Below are 5,303 nucleotides of genomic sequence, written 5' to 3' on the forward strand. Positions count from 1 at the left end.
GGGGATAAAGCATATACATAAACGCAAATAGGAAATAAAACATTTATCGAATAAGCATGTGTCCTATTCTGTGTCCTAAGCTTCTGAAACATCTCATAATTTAGAGCAGTTACTGCAATTTATTAAAGAAATCCATTAAATCTGTGTGTGTGTAAAAATTCAGATGTAACCCCCTTTGTAATTGTTAACATTTTCAGAAGTAACTGTAATTTAATTACACATTTTTTACTGATTACAGTTACATTTATTTTGTACTTAAATTGCGTAATTTTGTTACATGTAACTAGTAACTCCCCAACACTGAATAGGAATCCATACGATCAGGAATTTCTGCTCGTGCAGATTTCGCAACTGGTTCAGATTTTACAACTGGTTCATGAAATTGCAGCATTGACTGCTTGGATTGGAAGTGACATCTGTGTGAACTATGCTTCATACATTGCTACACTACTGACAGTGACTTTTTTTGCCTGTAAAATTTTGCTAATGTGACCACAATTTAAGAAGAAAGGTTACTATTGATCATCAGTCTAAACAAAGTCTAAAAGAACTTTTCTAACCACTCACCTGTTTGCCTGTTATAAATGCATGAATCAGCCAAAGAATCACTCCGCTTTTAGATCGATATTTTATACCTCTTCATTAAAACTGACTATTGATTGATTTTAATGCAGACTAAGGACAAATTGCATGTACCAGGGCATGTTTTTTTCCATACAGTTCTTCAGAAAGTGCTGGAGGGCTATTAATACTAGCTATAGTTCCTGGTAGTCCAGGGGGATACTCGTGGGGCTGGATACAGTTTCAGCTGCATCTGTGGGTAAAACATCTGTGTCTCCCAATCCTGTGTACTGAGACGATTGAGACATGATGCACACAATGTTCACTTGTATTGCGTATGTCAACATACCAGCTACAGTATCAGTTTATTACAGATACTACCGGTACATGATTTATGGGCGTTCCAATTTAAGAATTGTCGAGGAATGATATTTACGTGTTCAATTTTACTGAATTTTGCACAGAGCATTCACATACAAAAAGCGGGTTAATTTCACATCTTAGTCAATATTTGTTTTTGTTTTTTTCTTTCACTTTGTAGTTTTGCTGCTAAAGAAATTAGTCATTTATAAATTTAATAATTTAATCAAGCAGTTTTATTTTTTTATTTTTTTTTATCACTCGTGTGTATCACTTTTTTCCATGAAATTTGACTGCTTAAACATAAATGACATTTATTTAAAATGTATCCATTTTTTTAAATTTTTGCATAATGCTTCATCCACACCACTAGGTGCCATTATAAACCCAAGATGCCAGCATAGTACAACATAAAAATTACTGAATGTACCTTTAAGGATCATGTTTTTGTACAGGTAAAGAAAAGAAAATACAAATTTTTGTTACAAAAACGCTTTAAAATCCAAATTTAGCCTCAAAATTAAGCTTTTGGCTCAGAATTGATAGGAACGTAAGTCTCCATTAAAATGACCTTCAATAAGATTTGCTTTGATGTTCATTCACACCCAAAACCAAAGCTTTCATGTTGAGCAGGACACACTTCAAGGCTTCCTTCCAGCAGATCCGACCGCAGCTCGACAGCAGACGGTGTCTGCTACTATAAAGGGCAAGTCTTAATCAAGGCCTGTAATCGTAATCCGGAAAGAGTCAGGAGAGGAACAGAGCATGCAGAAGATACCTTCCAACCTTCCGGATCTCCACTCTCAGGTTTCACCCCCTTGCTTCATGCCATGGTCGCCTATCAGCAAAAACATGCTCATCAAACTCAACTGACACCCTGCTAAAACCAGTGACCATCAAACCCCCAGAACTGGCGCAGTGCCTTGTAGTCGTATTCACTTTCTATGGAGGAAGCCTTGATCTGCGGCAGCTAAAGGTGTCGAAGTCAGCAGCAACTTAGCACTGTCTCACACTACGAACCTGCTGAGCTCCAGTAGCAGGTGTTTCTTGGCTTGTTTCGACAAAAATATTTTTCACCTTAAATGTAGCAATTAGGTGTTGCTGCAAACAATCTTGTGGTCCATTTAGGTCACGTTAGAATATGTTTACAGGGGATAAAAATGTTTAAGAAGCTGATCATTTAAAGGAAAATCTCTTGGCAGTCTTCCTTCTGTCACCTGAAGCTATCATCACCCATATATCAGCCTGTGTCACCTCTGGCTCAAAGGCCATTGCTATATTAGCTATAACACATTAGCTCACTGGTAGCAAGGTCTTATAGTTACTGTAAATCAATAATAATAATCTTAAATGTCCAAATAATAATCTTGAAGGTCCAGCCCATTTTTTGGCAAATTTTTTTTATGAATGTCATTTTACCTTTTTAACAGTAATTTTAAAAAACTAATTAGAAAATATTACAATTTATTATTGTTGTCTATAAATAAGTAATAAAAATTATAACAAAATTATATCTATAAATAAAAACAGTTCAGATGACTAGTGTACATATTTCTAATTCCTGAAATCATATAACTGACTTTGCGCTTATTTATACTATATTAGTATATATTACTATTATTATTAATACTATATTATATATATATATATATATATATATGTGTGTGTGTGTGTGTGTGTACTCTTAAATGCATTTGGTAGTATATTAAATAATTTTTATTTTAGTTTACATTATGCGATTTATCGTGCAGCCCTAATAAATACACATGCATATATTTAATAATTTCTTAAATATATGCATGTGTTCACAGTACACACACTTATCATGTGTAAACAAACTTTTATTTTGGAATGCGAATAATTGCGATTAATCGATTTTAGTCTGTCATTTTAGTACTTTTTTATTCCAGTCAGTCCCATTGAAGTTTTTCATCTAATATTTATGTTTCATTTTATTTCAGCTTTGTTTCAAAGTTTTAGTTTCATTTTACAATACCAGTTCTACTTATTTGTTATATTTGGAACTTGATAGCTCAATTCTCATTCACTTTTTGCTGTCCAGGAAAAAAGGCAGCCCGGACATTCACACAATGACATGAGGCTGAGTAAACGATATAATTTTAGGCTGAACTATCCCTTTAAGAAGGAATGTGACCTCACATGAAAATCAACTGTGCCAAAACATACATAGTACGTGAATGAGTACGAATTTGTCCCACTATTACACACACAAGAGTTTTTTAAGGTACTATCACACACAGGGGATGGTGAAAGTATTAAGCTGCCTGTTAGACATGAGTTTGTAATATGAGCCGATAAACTGAACGGAGATGCTAGTGGGTAAACTCATCAGAGCTTTATTTAGCCACGGGAAAGACTCTTATAATATTATATACACAACTGCACAGAAGCAGAGAGTAACTTTCATTGAAGATTATCAGCGCCACGGGTCTCGGCTCCATATTAAAGGGGTCATATGATGCGATTTCAATTTTTCCTTTCTCTTTGGAGTGTTACAAGCTCTTGTTTGAAATTTGAGGGCCTAAGGGTTGTCATAGCTGAAAACATGTTAAATTCCATGCATGTACCATTACACCGTCACACACGAGGTGGAACGTGAGCCCAGATTCCTCTGGGAGCCTGACGGCATCTGAACATTACAGGAATTCCATGCTAACATTTGGGTGTGAACGGAATGATGACATCTCATCCCATTGGGCCATCCTTCACTCACATGGCCAGCGCTGGTGCCATTTATTAAGGTGGCATATTGCTTACTGTCAGCATTTTCCCCTCATGGGAATCCCTGGCCTTTTCTGCCCTGGCTCGAGGGATTTGCCTGTTTATCGGGTTCATCTCCAAGACTCAATCTGCTGTTACTGATTGCTTGGAAGTGCCTTAGTGATTTATCATGTCTGTTTATATCCAGTTATTTTTAATGTCGGAAAGTAACAGTGTTGTATACTTTTAATAAAAGAGACATTAATAAAAAAGACAGAGCTACTAAGCAAGTTACAATTAGTATCCAAAAATATAGGCTATGTCTCACAGATTTGCTGAAAGATGGAAAAATATAATTCTACATGAAATCATAAAATACATCTAACCATATAATTGTAGTTAAGAATCCCTTAAAGGGTTAGTTCACCCAAAAATGAAAATTAGGCTGTGTTTTACTCACCCCCGAGGCATCCTAGGTGTATATGACTTTCTTCTTTCAGACGAATCCAGTCGGAGTTATATTAAAAATTGTCCTGGCTATTCCAAGCTCAATCATTGTAGTCAGCGGGTGTTGCAGTGCTTCAGTCCAAAAGAAGTGAAATAAAAAGCGCCCATCCATAAAAAAAAAAAGTGTCTCACACGGCTCCGGGGGATGAACAAAGGCCTCCTGTAGCGAATCGATGCGTTTTTGTAAGGAAAATAACCATATTTAAAACGTAATAATCACTTTAATCTAGCTAAACGTTTTAAATATGGTTACTTTTCTTACAAAAACGCATCGATTCGCCACAGACCATAACGTTCTGTTTATTATAAGCGCGCGATGCCAGCTCTTTAAATTCATGTGGATTCTGATTGGCTGGAATCATTCTGAAAGTGATTAAAACTATATTTTTCCTCTTTGTCGTTATTGTTATAACTGTTACCTATTCTCATAGAATTACAACCATTATTAAAACTTTATAGCCTATTATCGTTATTCCTTGGTATAAACAGGCCCTTACACTTGTCAAAATGGGCACTGTTGTTATTTTGACAAGTTGTTAATGATGTTAATGAGAATCCCTTATGTCAAGGTGACTGGCTGATGAAAAAATTATAATAATAATCAGAGCACTGGTCTAAAATAGGCCTAAATAAATAAACAAACAAGCAAGTAAGCAAAAGAGAATCATTACCAAGCCAGTTGATCCAGACAACTTTCAACACACAGGTGTCGGAGGTGTGGTGATTCTCTCTCTCTCTTTCTCTATATCAATCAGCACCAATGAACCTGAGGCATCATCACATTTCTGCTTGGGGCCTCATGGTGTTAGTTGTAAAGTCGGCCAATGTAACCGCTGCTAATGACTCTTCTTATGGAGTCGCACTGTGCAGGTGCTCAGGTGTCAGTCACGCCAGCATTTTCAAGTTCAAGAGGCCCAGGCTGGAGCAACACTGCGAGAGTTTTTGGATGTAGGAAATAAACTGTTTGGACGCATTTCTGAATTCGCAAACTACTTGAAAAGTGATCGTAATTATGAGCAAATGGGTCATTTCCGAAAAAGTGGCAACAATATCAGTTGTTTCACAAACATATAAATGTTGGCTTTTATTTTATATATCTTATGTAAGCTATACTTTATAATAAAAACATTTGATAAATACAATAAACAAAAACA

The sequence above is a fragment of the Sinocyclocheilus rhinocerous genome, unplaced genomic scaffold (genome assembly GCF_001515625.1).
Source record: "Sinocyclocheilus rhinocerous isolate Xijiao unplaced genomic scaffold, SAMN03320098_v1.1 scaffold200, whole genome shotgun sequence".
Taxonomy (NCBI): Eukaryota; Metazoa; Chordata; class Actinopteri; order Cypriniformes; family Cyprinidae; genus Sinocyclocheilus; species Sinocyclocheilus rhinocerous.